Source organism: Bos javanicus, chromosome X, assembly GCF_032452875.1.
Source record: "Bos javanicus breed banteng chromosome X, ARS-OSU_banteng_1.0, whole genome shotgun sequence".
NCBI lineage: Eukaryota > Metazoa > Chordata > Mammalia > Artiodactyla > Bovidae > Bos > Bos javanicus.
Window position 1 is genome coordinate 114,965,031 of NC_083897.1, and position 16,614 is coordinate 114,981,644.

The 16,614-nt window shown below is 39.1% G+C and overlaps 1 protein-coding gene across 8 annotated transcripts in view; it reads left to right on the plus strand.

The window, feature by feature from the left end:
- The window catches only part of TAB3 (TGF-beta activated kinase 1 (MAP3K7) binding protein 3), a 93,263-nt gene that overhangs the window by 19,915 nt on the left and 56,734 nt on the right, over positions 1–16,614 (plus strand). For 6 of the 8 annotated variants that reach the window (XR_009735103.1, XR_009735102.1, XM_061410483.1 and 3 more), the window contains exons 2-3: positions 14,500–14,584; positions 14,822–14,943. The exons of 1 other annotated variant lie outside the window; for it this stretch is intronic. The gene's annotated coding sequence lies outside the window, so the exon portion shown is untranslated. The remainder of the gene's footprint in view (positions 1–14,499; positions 14,585–14,821; positions 14,944–16,614) is intronic. One more of the 8 variants, XM_061410485.1, reaches the window with a different exon arrangement.

The following is a 16,614-nucleotide window of genomic DNA, read 5'->3' on the forward strand; positions in this document are numbered from 1 at the left end:
AATTCTGGTGTGCATCTTGTTTTAAAAAGTGATTACAGATTTTTCTATTGAATGGTAGTTTTGTGATACAGGATTCTATTATTTTTCTGTTGACCAGTCATGATACAATGGTATTAAGTGAGTAATAGTGACATAATCACAATAGTAAAAGATGTTTATTAGTTTTCACAATCAATAGCCAGACAAAAAAATAAAAGATAATTACAACTGCAACTGCAAGCCATAATAGGAACATGATTAACCTAACAATATAAAATTATTACATACAATTTCAGGGGTCAAGCAGAGTGATGTGCTAAGTGGAAGTTCATACGTACACATGTTTTCTTCTTCTCAGCCAGTCTGTGTCTTTTGGTTGGTGCATTTAATCCATTTACATTTAAGGTAATTATCGATATGTATGAGACTTCTCTGGTGGCTCAGATGGTAAAGTGTCTGTCTACAATGCAGGAGACCCGGGTTCAATCCCTGGTTTGGGAAGATCCCCTGGAGAAGGAAATGGCAATCCACTCCAGTACTATTGGCCTGGAAAATCCCATGGACAGAGGAGCCTGGTAGGCTACAGTCCATGGGATCGCAAAGAGTTGGGCACAACTGAGCGACTTCACTTTCACTTTCATGAGCCTATTACCATTTTTCTTAATTGTTTTGTGTTTATTTTCTATAGGTAAGTCTTTTCCTTCTCTTGTTTCCTGCCTAGAGAAGTTACTTTAGCATTTGTTGTAAAGCTGGTTTGGTAGTGCTGAATTCTCTTTAACTTTTGCTTATCTAGAAAGCTTTTGATTTCGCCATCAGATCTGAAGGAGAGTCTTGCTGGGTAGAGTATTCTTGGCTGTAGGTTCTTCCCTTTCATCACTTTAAATATATCATGCCATTCCCTTCTGGCTTGTAGTTTCTGTTGAGAAATCAGCTGATAGCCTGATGGGAGTTCCCTTGTATGTTGTCATTTTTCCCTTGTTGCTTTTAGTATTTTCTCAGTGTCTTTAATTTTTGTCAGTTTGATTACTGTGTGTCACAGTGTGTTCCTCCTTGTGTTTATCCTGCCTGGGACTCCCTGTGCTTCCTAGAGTTGGTAGGCTATTTCCTTTCCCACATTAGGGAAATTTCAGCTATTATCTCTTCAAATATTTTCTCAGGTCCTTTCTCTCGCTCCTCTTTCTGGGACCCTTATAATGCGAAGGTTGGTGTGTTTAATGTTCTCCCAGCCTGTCTTCATTTCTTTTCATTCTTTTTTCTATATTCTGTTCTTTGGCAGTGATTTTCACGATTCTGTCCTCCAGGTCATTTATGCATTCTTCTGCCTCAGTTATTCTGTGGATTCCTTCTACTGCATTATTCATCTGTCTGTCTAGTCTTTAGTTTTTGTAGGTCTTTAGTAAACATATCTTGCATCTTCTCAGTCTTTGCCTCCATTCTTTTTCTGAGATCCTGAATCATCTTCACTTATCATTTTTCTGAATTCTTTTTCTGGAAGGTTGCCTATCTCCACTTCATTTAATTATTTTTCAGGGATTTTATCTTGTCCCTTCATCTGAGACATAACTTTCTGCTTTTTCATGCTGATTAATTTTCTGTAATGTGGCTTTTCTTTTAGTCTCTCTGGGGCTATGGTTCTTGCTTCTTCTGTCTGCCCTCTGATGGAGGAGGAGGCTCAGAGGCTTGCATAAGCTTCCTAATGGGAGGGCCTGGTGGTGGGAATAACTGGATCCTGCTCTGGTGGACAGGGCCTTGCTCAGTAAAGCTTTAGTCCAATTATCTGCTGGTGGGTGGGGTTGCGCTCCCTTCCTGGTAATTTTTTTGGCCTGAGACAAGCAAGCCCTATGGACTCTATGGTCTGTGGGCTCCATTTTTGGGTTAATGGCGACCACTAAGAGTGTTAACACCAAGGGGAGTCTTCCAGGACTGCAGCTGCCAGTTCCCCCATCCCTGTGGTGAGCCCCTGTTGACCCACGCCTCCACAGGAGACCCTCCAACACTAGCAGGTAGTTTTGGCTCAGTCTCCTATGGGGTCACTGTTCCTTTCTTCTGAGTCTTGATGCATGCAAAGTTTTATATTTTCACTCCAAGACTGGAGTCTCTGTTTCCCCCAATCCTGTGGAAGTATTATAATCAAATCCAGCTGGCCTTCAAGGTCAGATTCCCTGGGGAATCCCAGTCCCTTTGTCAGATTCCCAGGCTGGGAAGCCTGACATGGGGTTCAGAATCTTCACAATAGTGGGAGAAGTTATTTGGCATTATTTTTCTCCAGTTTGTGGGCTACCCACCTGGTGGGAATGGGATTTAATTTTTAATCATGATTATGCCTCTCCTACCGTCTTGCTGGGGTTTCTTCTTAGTCGGATGTGGGAGTATCTTTTTTTGGTGGGTTCCAGCATCTTGTCAATGGTTGTTCAACAGCTAGTTGTGATTTTGGTGCTCTCATGGGAGAAGATGAGTGCACTTCTTTCTACTCCACCATCTTGAACCGGAAGCCTGGGGTTTTATCTTATTCCTCCATTTGGGACATACTCATCTACCATCTCATTTTGTCTTAACTTTCTGTGGTAGTAGTTTCAATTCTACAGGCTGCAGAGTTGTGGTTCTTGCTTCTGCTGTCTCCTTTGGTGAATGAGGCTGTCTTAGATGCTTCTGCAGGCTTCCTGGTGGAAGGGACTTGTTCCTGCCCATTGGTGGGTGCAGCTGGGTCTTGTCCCTCTGGTGGGCAGGGTCCTGTCAGGTGCTGTGCTTATCAGGCAGCTGTGGGCTCCAGAAAACTTTATAAACAGCCTGTCTGCAGATGGGTGGGGCTGTGTTCCCGCCCTGTTGTTTGGCCTGAGGCATCCCAGCACTGGAGCCTGTAGTTTGTTGGGTGGGGCCAGGTCTTGGTGAGAAGACGGCTACCTTCAAGAGGGCCCATGTCAATGAGTACTCTCCAGAACTACTGCCACCAGTGTCTTTGTCTCTGCAGTGAGCCACAGCCACCCCCTGCCTCCACAGAAGGCCCTAAAATTCCAGCAGGTAAGTCTAGCTCAGGCTCTTATGAGTCAACTGATTTTTTGCCCTGGGTCCTGGTGTGCATAAGATCTTGTATTAACCCTCCTCTGGTAGTTTCTGTTTCTCCAAGTCTGGTGAAATTCCTACAGTCAAAGGCCTTCAGAGCTAGATTCTCTGGGTGTTCTTCTCCTGTTGCCCTACTCTCTCAGGCTGGGGAGCCTGACTTGAGGCTCAGACCTTTCATGTCTGTTGGAGAGCTTCTGTGGTATAATTTTTCTCTAATTTGTGGGTTGTCCACCTGGCCGTTACGTGATTTGATTTTATCACAATTGTATTCCTCCTACCATCTTGTGACTTCTTTGTCTTTGGATGTAGAATATCATTTTGGAAGATTCCAGTGTTTGTTTGTTTGTTTGTTTGTTTTTGTCAATGGTCATTCAGCAGTTAGTTGTGATTTTGATCTTTTTATAAGAAGAGGTTAACTCTTTTTCTTCTACTCTGCAATTGTGTCTCCCTCCCCTTACTTTTCAGTCTTGATTGGTATTTTCTCTGCATGGGAATGAATTGTAGGTTGGCAGTTGTTTTTCTTTTTGCTACTTAGAGATTCCATTACACATGATTTTAGCATCCATCTTTATCATTGAGAATTAAGCATTGTTGCTTCTTTCAAAGTAATCATCTTTCCACCTTAGGATGCCTTAGTGGCTTTTTCTTTGTTCATTTTCAGCTAAGAATTCATTGATATTCTTAAATTTGTGGCTTGACATCTTTCATCAATTTTGGAAATTTTCAGCCATTCAAATGTTGCTTCTACCCCATACTCTCTCTCCTTTCCTTCTGGAATTCCAAATAACTGTATTGTATGTTAGATCATCACACCATTTCCCCATGTTTCTTTCTGTCTTTATTCTGAGCTTTTTTTCCTACCAGCCCTTCTCTGACTCACTCTCTCAGCTGTGTCCATTGGCTGTTAAACCTGTTCATTGAATGGTTAATTTCATTTTTTGTATTTTTCAACAAAATAATTACTTGCTTCTAATGAAAATCTGGTATATCAGGTTTTATGGTTTCACGTTCATTGCTGAGATTTTAAAGTTTTAATCTCCTTGAACATGTTAAGTATAATATAAAGTCTTTGTTAATTCTATTATTTGGAGTCTCTGTGAGCCTCTTTTTGTTATTTCATGTTTCTGTTGCTTTTGATCTTATGTGTCTTGTTTCCCTAAGTGCCTGGTTGTCATTAATTGTTTATTGGGCATTGAAATTGGAAAAATTACTTGAGAAATCATGAGCCACGAATAATATCATCCAGGAAGGGTTTTTTGGGGCGGGGGATTGGGGGTAGTGGCATCTGCTTGAGGGAATCTAGGATTACTTAGACAAATCTCTGCTCTCAAGATATTTTTGGCCTAACCAAATGACTCAGGGCCAAATTGCTTTCAATTTATGGACTGTTTAATTTCTGGCTCACCTATATTTTTAAGCTCCCTTCAGGTTTCTAATCTGAGGTTAGTGAAGAGGATTTTCCTGTTGTCCCTCTGGGCCTACCTAGCTGTAAGGTACAATTTAACTTTTAGTTTCTTCTGAATTGCTGGTTTCACCTCCCTGAATTCCAATCCTTTAATGGATCGGAAAGCACTATCTCATTTTCGTTCTTTGATCCTTTAAGAAAGTCATTTTTTATATTTTGTCCAGCTTTATTATTTGTCTTTAGGGGGAAGTTTGGTTCAAATTAGCTAATATGCCATAACCAAGAGAAGGAGCCTTCCCATTGGCTCTTATGACAGAACATGATTTTGTCTTATTTTCTAGGTCAGACTCAGACCCTTGTTTTCATTAAATTTTGTTTTGTGTAGCTGTAGTCACTTGGTTAACTTTGTTCATTTTAATTAAAAGGTTACAATCCATTTGTGTGTGTGATTATAAATAAGTTGTTACTTGAATACTCAGCAGAATTTTAGTTCCTTCCACCTAGGCAGTTTCTAGTCCTTGACAATGGACAAATTAAAGTTTCAGCTAAAAGTAAGTCTCTGGAATTACAGAACGTGAAGTCCCTTTTAATTGATATTGAAATTGGGGTATACTATATCAATTAAGTTTTTTTTCCCTGCTTGTTGATAAGAATGGTTTTCTGGTTCTACTGTTACCATTATGACTTCTGTTTTAGTGTGCCCATTTGTAAATATAATAGTGTTTGTCTTGGTGAAATAGAAAAAAGGAGGCGGTTCTGTTGAAATTCTTATTTGCTGTATTATTAAAGCTCTCAAGCATCCTCTTGGAGAAGGCAATGGCACCCCACTCCAGTACTCTTGCCTGGGAAATTCCATGGATGGAGGAGCCTGGTAGACTACAGTCCATGGGGTCTCGAAGAGTCGGACACGACTGAGTGACTTCACTTTCACTTTTCACTTTCATGCATTGGAGAAGGAAATGGCAACCCACTCCATATTCTTGCCTGGAGAATCCCAGGAATGGGAGCCTGGTGGGCTGCCGTCTATGGGGTCGCACAGAGTCAGACACGACTGAAGTGACTTGGCAGCAGCAGCAGCAAGCATCCTCATAAATGAATATGGTGCTTTACAAATTACAGACATTTTCCTTCTGTGTAAAACTAATTTCTACAACATCTTGTGAGGTATGGTATTAAGCAAAGGATTTGAAAACAGGGGCTAACAGAGGTTAAGAAACTTGTCTGTGTCCCCACAGCTGGTGAGTGGTTTATGTCCTCTGTGACTATTACAGTGTTTCATTTTGTGGCTAGTTCACGCTTGCCTATAGATGGCCCTGATTTCCCAGTTTTGTCACATTATGCTTTCTTTTTTCTGTGTACCGTGTAATATAATGATCTCATTACTTGTATCCTAAAGACTGAGATAATTGGGACATTATTCCTTCATATCCCATCCTCGCTGCCTCTCGCCTGACCCCATTTCTAGAATATGGTCATGCACTAGAATTTGCCAACCCATCTGCCTTATTGTAAAGTTTGCTTTGTCACTAATCCTTTATCACCCCACATGTATAGTTAATCCCATTCCCTATTTACTCATGCCTCAATTTTTCTAATTCTAAAAAAGATGCCTCTCTTGTTTCCAATGTACTTGTTATCTTTCTTGTCACTCTCATGGTTAACCTCAAAGTCTCTAACCTTACTGGGTATTTTCTGTAAGCTTTCCTTTCTTTTCTAATCACTGTTTATGTGATCCTAGCCTAAATCTTATTTAGATCCTCTGAATCTTACAGAAAGCAAAAAGCTTTTATGCCTCAGAAGCTTTTCCTAGCAGTAGTGTCAGTGTTTCTATATGTCTGGTGGTGCTTCTGCTTCTGAATGGTGCTCACATCTTACTTTTAGCATCCATATAATGAAAGCCTTGAACAGTTACCTTACATTTTTGTTGTCCTTGATCAGTCGCCAAGTTGTGTCTGAATCTTTGCGACCCCATGGACTGTAGCACACCAGGCCTCCCCGTCTCTCAACATCTCCTGGAGTTTGCCCAGGTTCATGTCCATTGAATCACTGATGCCATCCAACTGTGAATGTCAAATGCCCTTGTTTACTTGAAGCTTTTTCGTTTATATAGTGTTCAGTTATTACTTGTTTACAGGTATGAGGATGCATCCTCCTCAAATTTAGTACTACTACATTTTCTCTTGAGAACTGTTGTCACTATAATTTTTTGTCCCTATCCAAGGATTCTTTTTTTTTAATGTTTAATTAAATTTATTTATTTTTAATTGAGGGACAGTTACTTTACTGTGTTGGTTTCTGCCAAGCATCAACACGAATCAGCTGTTCTGGTGCTTCTGCTAGGTCACTTCAACTCTTTGCAACACCAGGGGCTGTAGCCCGCCGGGCTCCTCTGTCCATGGGATTCTCCAGGCAAAATACTGGAGCAAGTTGCCATTTCCGTCTGCAGGGGATCTTCCCAACCCAGGGATCAAACCCATGTCTCCCATATTGCAGGCAGATTCTTTAGAGTCTGTGCCACCAGGGAAGCCCTCCCTCTACCTATCCAAGGTTTTCTTGGAAGTTCATTCACTGGGTTTCTTCCCCATCTCATTCACAAAACTTTCATGCTTTAAAATGTTGATAGAACTGTGATTGGTACCAGTATCTTTTGAATGTCCTCCTATTTCAGACCTTTGCACTTTTCCCTCTTCCTTCTCTTTTAATCCTGTATCTTTTCTGTTGTCCACTTTATTTTTCTTCAGTATACTTGATTTACTTGAATCTATCTCTCCTTTCTCTGAACTCTTTTTGTTATCAGGGTACAGCGTGTGTATGTTATTTTTCACCAGCTCATGAGTAAGCTTTAAGACATGGCATGGGCAGCTTAAAAAAATAAAAAGGGCATGGGCTTCACCATTTTGCCTTATCATTTATTTGTTGCAGGGCCTTGCATATAATATCCAATAAATATTTAAAAGTTTGAATTTAACATAATTATAAACTATGCTTATAATTTCTGATTAATATAATTATTAATCATAATATTAGTTAATATTAACTGACTTTAAATATAATGGTTTTGTCCCTTTAAGGATTTATCATCTCTGGACTGCCTTAAGAATCCTTTCAGTAGTTTTATATTTTTAGCTTCTTTTTATGTGATCTCTATACAAAAGAATGAAAATCATCAGCTATTAAGTATTATTTTGAATACATTGTTTTTTTCCTTCCTTAAAGGACTTTGTAGTAACGTTCGGTTGATCATTTTCTTTTTAAATTTTTTTTGGAACATTTTGAAATGTACAGGAAAAAAAGTTCAGTGAATATCTATGCTGCATTCATCAACATTTCACCATAGTTGTGTCATAGTCCCCTTACCACTCTTTTTTGCTGAGAATTTATGGCATATCCAAGACATTATTTCATCCTTAGGTAACATGTATGTAAAACAACACATTTTCGTACATGACTGCAATGTGTTATCATATATAACACACTTGATAGTGATTCCTTAATTACATATATAATACTTCTTAATCCATGTTCAGGTCTTCCCTGTAGCTCAAAGGGTTAAGAGTTCTCCTGCAGTGTAGGAGACCACGGTTCGACTCCTGGGTCAGGAAGATCCTCTGGAGAAGGGAATGGCAATCCACTCCAGTATTCTTGCCTGGAAAATCTCGTGGACAGAGGAGACTGGTGGGCTATAGTCCGTGGGCTTGCAAAGAGTCGGACACAACTTAGCAACTGACACTACTACTGCACTATCAACACTACTAATCCATGTTCAAGTGTTCCTAGTTATCTAAAAAAAATTTCTTTTTGTAGTCAGTTTGTTGAGAAGGTTCAGATGTTGACAGCCTGATCCCTTCATGAAGCCCCAGTTTTCACCTAATGCTTTTACAATTCATTATCTGTAATTGCATGGTGGTGGTGGTTGCTGTTTAGTTGCTAACTCATGGCCTACTCTTCGCGACCCCATGGACAGTAGCTCACTGGGCTCCTCTGTCCATGGGATTTTCCCGGCAAGAATACTGGAATGTGTTGCCATTTCCTTCGCCAGGGGATCTGCATGATCCAGGGAATCAAACCCTAGTCTCCTGCTTGGCAGGTAGATTCTTTACTGCTGAGCCACCACAGAAGGAAGCCCTACAATTGTATGGATTTGTTATTAAATTAAAAATTGCAAAATAGTGTTGTAAATTGGTCACTTCTGCCATTATTAGCTGAAACTTTTATCTCAAAGAACTTTTTACTCATTCACTTAAACTAGTTGATTAACCTAAAATATCTCGGTAGTTCTCTGGGGAAAGAAGGCTGCTTTCTTTTTTAGCTAAGACTTTATATTATTTCACTAAGGCTTACAATACTTTTCTTCCTTCCTGAGGAAGTTAAAAGTTATTCTTGAGTGGAAGATTAATGGTTTTGTGGATTGGATTATTGGGAGGGCCTCCCAGTCCTGAGTGAGCAGTCGCAATTCTTTTAAGGTATAGTGGGGTGTGGCGGATGGGGAGACAAAGGGGGAAAAAACCCCAAACGTACCCTCTTCACTGTTGGGTCTTGCACTGAGGGTGTGGTGCTTACTTGAGGTATGCTGCTACTGCTGCTAAGTCGCTTCAGTCGTATCTGACTCTGCGCGACCCCATAGACAGCAGCCCACCAGGCTAATTTTTAAACATTCTTCTACTTTCCCAGAGAATAAATTAGACTCAACGTAGAGTCTGTATAGACTCATATAGAGTCATTTAAAGATCTATGGCCTTTAAACTGTCTTAGCACATTTTTGTAATCAAACACATCAAAATTTAATAACTAGTATATCATGCAGTGCTGCAAGGACCCCTGCTGGTCTGCCAGGGATGAAGCAGAAACCTCAGAAAAGCTTTGGCCATTCCTTCAGCAGTTGTGAGCTGTGCCTTAGGCACTAGAGGTGACTGACTGGGAAGGGGATCAGAGTGGCTCAGGCAGTCAGATGAACATTTTGTTACTGATTAAATATAAGCATCATCATTGAAATTTCAGGTAGTAAATATGTACAAATGGCTGCTTTCCTTTTTCTTGATCTTTTATTTGTATACTGTATCACTTGCTTATGTAGCCTTCCTTAAGTCTTTCATAGTTTGAATCATACCTTTTCAGTCTTTCATTTGTTTAGGATAGTGTCTTCAGCATTTTCTTTATTTTTTTTTATCCTGAATTGTTGTTGCATGTCAAACTGGACAAGGTGTTTTAGTTGAAGTTTCACCAGTTCAAACATTGAAGATAAGGAATGTATTATCTGTGTTTGTGTATTTTTGTAATCATATTAGAGCAGAAAAGTTTTTTGAAAACTAATCTGTATTGCTGTCAACATGTTTGTTTACTCCATCTCCTTGCCCCCATCCCTTTTGTGCATTTAATAACAAGGATGAAAAAATAAAAGTAGATGTCCAGATAGGTTCATATGTTAAAAATTAGGCCCTGAGTCAGGACCCAAAGCAAGTTCTTTGTCCATTTCATTTGCTATTAGAAACTTCATCAGGAAATGAAAGAGTAACTTAGCCATTGATTTTGAATAAAGAGGACTAGTCCTACCCATGAAATTAAAAGACGCTTGCTCCTTGGAAGAAAAGCTACAACCAGCCTAGACAGCATATTAAAAGGCAGAGACATTACTTTGCCTACAAAGGTCCATCTAGTCAAGGCTATGGCTTTTCCAGTGGTCATGTATGGATGTGAGAGTTGGACTATAAAGAAAGCTGAGCGCCGAAGAATTGATGCTTTTGAACTGTGGTGTTGGAGAGGACTCTTGAGAGTCCCTTGGACTGAAGATCCAGTCGGTCCATCCTGAAGGAAATCAGTCCTGAATATGCATTGGAAGGACTGATGCTGAAGCTGAAACTCCAATACTTTGGCCACCTGATGTGAAGAACTGACTCGTTTGAAAAGACCCAGATGCTGGGAAAGATTGAAGGCAAGAAAAGGGGATGACAGAGGATGAAATGGTTGGATGGCATCACCAACTCAACAGACATGAGTTTGAGTAAACTCTGGGAGTAGGCGATGAACAGGGAGGCCTGGCGTGCTGCAGTCTATGGGGTCACAAAGAGTTGGACAGGACTGAGCAACTGAACTGAACTGAATCCTACCCAGGTCCCAGAACCCCAGTGGTTTGAGCTGGTGAAATTTAAAAGACATTTTGCCCCAAGAAATAACTGGGTGTGTGCACCTATGCTTATCTTCCAACTTGCTGGGTTTTATTGTAATATTTCTAGTCTCAGATACATGTTCAATAAATGAGTTGTATAGATGAAAAGTCTAGTATTATATAATGGAAAAAATAAGGGTATAATTTTAAAATGGTATTATAGCCTAATTCCTTTAGTACATCTATATCAAGAAAGACTATATAACAATATGGCAGAAAGCAAAGAGGAACTTAAGGGCCTCTTGATGAAGGTGAAAGAGGAGAGTAAAAAACTGGCTTAAAACTCAACACTCAAAAAACAAAGATAATGGCATCTAGTCCTATCACTTCATGGGAAATAAAAGGGGAAAAAGTGGAAGTAGTGACATTAAAAAAATGTTTGCTCCTTGGAACAAAAGCTATGACAAACATAGTATGTTAAAAAATAGAGACATCACTTTGCCAACAAAGATCTGTATAGTCAAAGCTATGGTTTTTCCAGTAGTCATGTATGGATGTGAGAGTTGGACCATAAAAAAGGCTGAACACTGAAGAATTGATACTTTCGAACTGTGGTGTTGGAGAAGACTCTTAAGAGTCCCTTGGACTGCAAGGAGGTCAAACCAGTGAGTCCTAAAGGACATCAGCTCTGAATATTCATTGGAAGCACTGATGCTGAAGTTGAAGCTCTAATACTTTGCCCAACTGATGCAAAGAGCTGACTCATTAGAAAAGACCCTGATGCTGGGAAAGCTTGAAGGCACGAGAAGGGGATGACCGAGGATAAGATGGTTGGGTGGCATCACTGACTCAACCCACATGAATTTGAGCAAGCTCAGGAAGATGATGAAGGGAAGCCTGATGTGCTACAGTCCTTGGGGTTGCAGAGTTGGACACGACTGAGTGACTAAACAACAACAGTATAACAGCGTCAGCTTTGATGTCTATGGATAGTTCATTTTTCTTCCTTATAATAATGTTCCTATTCTTTTTAACATCTGTTTTCTAGTATAATAACATATGTGGGTGTGTGTGTGTTGTGAATTAAACACTAGAGAGGTTATGAGACCTGTTTTGTAGTCTTAGCTTTCTAGCAAATTTTTAAATCCCTCTAGAGCATTGTACGGAGAAGGCAATGGCACCCCACTCCAGTACTCTTGCCTGGAAAATCCCATGGACCGAGGGGCCTGGTAGGCTGCAGTCCATGGGGTTGCTAGGAGTCGGACACGACTGAGCAACTTCACTTTGACTTTTCACTTTCATGCATTGGAGAAGGAAATGGCAACCCACTCCAGTGTTCTTGCCTGGAGAATCCCAGGGACGGGGAGCCTGGTGGGCTGCTGTCTATGGGGTCGCACAGAGTCGGATATGACTGAAGTGACTTAGCAGAGCATTGTTTGGAGGTTGGGTTCAGGATTTCTCAGCCTCGGAACTCTTGACATACTGGGCTAGACGATCCTTTGTTGACAGGAGTTGTCCTGTTTACTGTAGAATGATGAGCAATATCCCTGGCCTGTGCCCACCACATCCCAACAGCAACCTTCCCCAGTATAGCAAACAGAAATGTCTCCAGACATTGCCAAATGCGCCTTGTGAGGCAAAACTCATCCCCAGTTGAAAAACACTATGTTAGATGATGTGTAGATTTCTTTCCAGCTTTATAATTCTGTGGTTTTTATTTTTAAAAATCCTGCTCTTTGCAACCCAGTTTAAATGTCGTCATCTCCATGAAGCTTTGCCCCACACCCCCTCCCCCCCCCCTTTTTTTTTTGGTTCTTAATTCTTTTACTGGCAAATTATAGGACTTAACCTCACTCTGTTGTCTCTCTCAGTGCATTTCTTTCACTTTGAGGGCATGGGCCTTCTTTATCTCCAAGCTGAGTGCTCTGATTTTATTAAATGAATGAACAGTGGATTCAGGAGTATTGAAGGTTAGACATTGTAAAATAAATGATTAAAATGGCATTTTTTTGGTTAATCTTTCAAATCTTTCCAATCAGAAATTACCACAGTTTCTGATCTTTAATTTCTGGGTTAGTGAGATTGACAACTCACATTTCTTTAATAAAATGTGAGTCTCCTAAAGTGTTTGTGGGAGCTACACAAAACAAATTGAAGTTGCTTTTGCGAAAAATAAAGTCTCATGAAAATTCAAAATAGAATTGTTCCAACTGTCATATCCAAATGTGTTTCAGATGACTCCACTTTGTTAATTAGAAAGGTGCCATCTATTCAGATAATAGAGAAAAAGAAAGGTAGTAAATAATTTTCCTATAGAACCTAGAATATCTCATCATAGTTCAGAGTCTATAAGTCAATATTTATCAAAGCAGCCCATAGTAAGAAATACATTTTAATCTTGATCTAGTACACACATACCAGTTTTTTGAGTCAGTATTTACTGAACTAAGTGAGAAGCCATGTCTGACTCTTTGCGACCCCATGGACTGTAGCCTGCCAAACTCCTCTGTCTATGGGATTCTCCAGGTGAGAACACTGGATTGGGTTGCCATTTCCTTCTCCAGGGGATCTTCCTGACACAGGGATCAAACCTGGGAAGCCCCAAGTTTGAAGCGCTCTGATATTTTCTATTATATTTGTTTTTATTTCCCTAAATACTAATCACCTAGTAAATTTATTACATGGTTTACTGTCACAGCCAACCATTTGTAAAACACTGTTCAAAGTAAACTCTTGAAGTAATAAAATGTCAAGATGATTTGCCTCTTGTATAGGTTACCAGTAGGTTGTCCTGTGTCTTTTTAGATGATGTCTTTTAATAATTGACGTAATGAAGACGTTGGAACACCTCAACCAAAGAAAATTAGATTTGTACTTATTTGGAACTTTATACATTTACTTATTTAGTGTGCACAAGGCACTGTAGGTCAAAAAACATGTTTGGTTCTCATTCTCAAGGTTTACAGTTATAAAGCCCAGAGGAAAAAAAGTTGATAAACCTTATTTCAAGTGCTCAATATGGTAACAAACACACAATAGCTTTTATAGTCATTTAGGAAGGAGAGAAAACTGTTCTGATTAAAGTCGATGGGGATAAGGTTAACATGAATGTAGGGTGGATTTTTGTCACATCAGAGATCTGAAAAAGCTATTTCACATGGTAGAAAACAGCCTTCATGTAGGTACAAGCACTTCTTGCTCATACTTGAAGTTAAGTTTTCAGGTACTATTTAAGATAAAGTAACTGAGAAGGAAAAAAAAAAAATTTAAATATAGTAAAACACTGAAAAAACTACATTATAAACAGGAAATGTTATTTTAGCTCTGCTGTGGTTATAAGGAGGTTGAGTCAGTAGATTAATTGGAAACTTATATGCATGATGGCTCTGATATGTAATACAAGCCAGTATTAGCCCTAAAATGATAAGGTTAATGTTGAATTATTAGATTTACTAAGAATGGATATAGTTCCTAAATGATGGAGAGAGAGAATGCTCATCTGTCAAAATAAGCCAGTAAGATGACTATTGTATATAAAAATTATTCTTCATGGAGCAGAAATGGGTTATACAGTAGCATTGTTTTAAAAGTTATATACTATTTTGCCTGTGCAATTGAAAATTTTGTACATGCTTGATAGGCCTGGGCTTCATCCTTTCTACTCTTGATGGAATGGGGAGCTCAAGGTGGTAAATCACAACCAGGTGTGTTACACAAGCCTTATGAGAAAACAGGCAGTGGACTTTTTGTCTTTCTGAACTGCTCTATTCTGTGGGATACTGTAGAATTTACTGTAGAAGATATTTGTGACCTAAAGGAAAAGAAGAGTCTGTGATGATACTTGGGAAAGAACCACTTGCCCCAAAAGTGTGGTCTAGCACCCTGTCTGCTTAAGTCACTGTATTGAGTTAGGAAGTTAATAAAAGGACAACTTATCTCCTCATGTTGTCAGATTTCCAGTCCACTGAAAAGAATGTGCTTTGAGAGCTGGAGATGTGAATAAGAGTCCTGTGCCACGGCTCATAAACCATTTTGAGGTAATTTAAAATCCAAAGTTTATTTTTTAGAACAGTTTTAATTTTTCAGAAAAATTGAGAAGTTAATAGACAGTTCCTTTATACCCTGCACTGGATTTCCTTTGTTACTAATAACTTTACAGTAGCATGGTATACTTGTTACAATTAATTAACCAATATTAAAACTGTTATTAACTAAAATTTATGTTTTATGCAGATTTCCTTAGTTTTTATCCTAATGTATTTTTTCTCTTTCAGGATCCCACCAGGGTACCCTATTTCAGTTATCGTCATGTCTTTTTAGGCTCCTCTTGGCTGTGACAGTTTCTCAGACTTTCCTTGTTTTGATGACCTTGTCAGTTTTGAAGATAATTGATCAGGTATTTTGTGGAATGTCCCTCAATTAGGATTTATCTGATGTTTTTCTCATGGTTAGACTGGGGTTATTATGGGTTTGGGGGAGGAAGACCATAGAGGTAAGGTACCATTCTCATTACGTTATATAAAGGGTACATGCTGTCATCATGATTTACCACTGTTAATGTTTACTCTGTAACCTGGCTTAAGAATATGTTTGTCAAGTTTCTCTGCTCTAAAGTTAACTTTTTTTTTTTTTTTTTGTAAAAACTCTGTTCCATGCTGTGTTGTTTGGAACTAAGTCGCTAAGTGTAGTCCTGTCTTATTCCTAAGGAGTAGGAAGTTTGCTCTGTCTTCTTGAGGGTGTTCTACGTAAATTACTGGGAATTCTACATGGGAGATTTATTTATTTATTTATTTATTTATTTATTCAGTCATTTGTTTATCCGTTCGGGCTTATGGGTATTTCTTTTCTATGGTGGGTCATAATCCAATGCCACCTTATTTATTTTGTTGCTCAAATTTTTTTGTTTTGGCCATGGAACTCTCTTGGTTGGCTCCTGTTTCACTCTGGCATGCCCTCATCTTCATGTGTTTCTTGGTTTTTCTTTGTGTTTTTTGTTTTTAGAACATGTCCTTACTTTCTGGTACTAAAAGACCAGGTTTCTTTTGTTAGAGAATGCCATTGGAAATGAAGATCTAGGTGCTAGGTGTGCGTGTGGCTACTAGGATTTTCCTGTTTCTAGGCCCTCTTAGCTGAAATCCTATGTATATGTTACCTGTATATTTATGCATATCTGTAAGTATTTCTATGTATTCATTTCTCTCTCTCTCTCTCTCTGTGTAGGTAAACATGAGTTCATATTGATGTCTCCAAGTCTAATCCATTACCACATAGGTCATTCTAGCCTCCTCCCCTTACTTTTCTGCAACCTCCCACTCCAACAGTGAGAAATCTGGCCCCCACCAGTCACCATCCATTTACTTAGTTGTTTAATCCCATTGTGCATGCATAGTTGTGTATGAGTTTTGTTAACTTGTACCCCGTGGCAGATCAGCTGGAATACAATACTCATGTACAGTTCCTTTTGTCTTTAGCTTTACAGACTACTCCAAAGTTATTTAGATTGGCAGCTTTCCCCCATCCCCTGCAGTGATAACTGTTTTGTATACTAGTAATACAGTTAGATTTTATCATATGGTCTCCATTCCTTCGTGGAACTCCCTGACTTTCTAAAAGATTTTTAAAAATGTGTATACTTTAAGGTTGGTTCTTTGTGTTAAAAAGTTCTATGGGTTTTGACAAGTGCATAATGTCATGTACCTCCCATTACATTGTGATGCAGAATTATTTCACTGTCCTAAAAATCTCTTATGTTTCACCTATGAGCCCTCCTATCCTCCCCAGAAACCTCTGGCAACTGTTGGTCTTTTTACTGTCTTCTATTGTTTTGCCTTTTCTAGAATGTTCTTGAAATATTTTTGAAGTCACTTTATGAAGGAAATCTTTGATTTCTCTAACCGAGATACCATTTTCTCCCCTATTACCAACTCATTCTTAATTGAACAAAATATTTCTAATAAGAAAGAATCAAGGCTTTCACATTTCTTTGTCCATTACCACTATATAAGGTCATTAAGCTTTGTTTATCTTTTAATATCCTACCTCTTTGTTACCAGCCTTGGAATTGGGA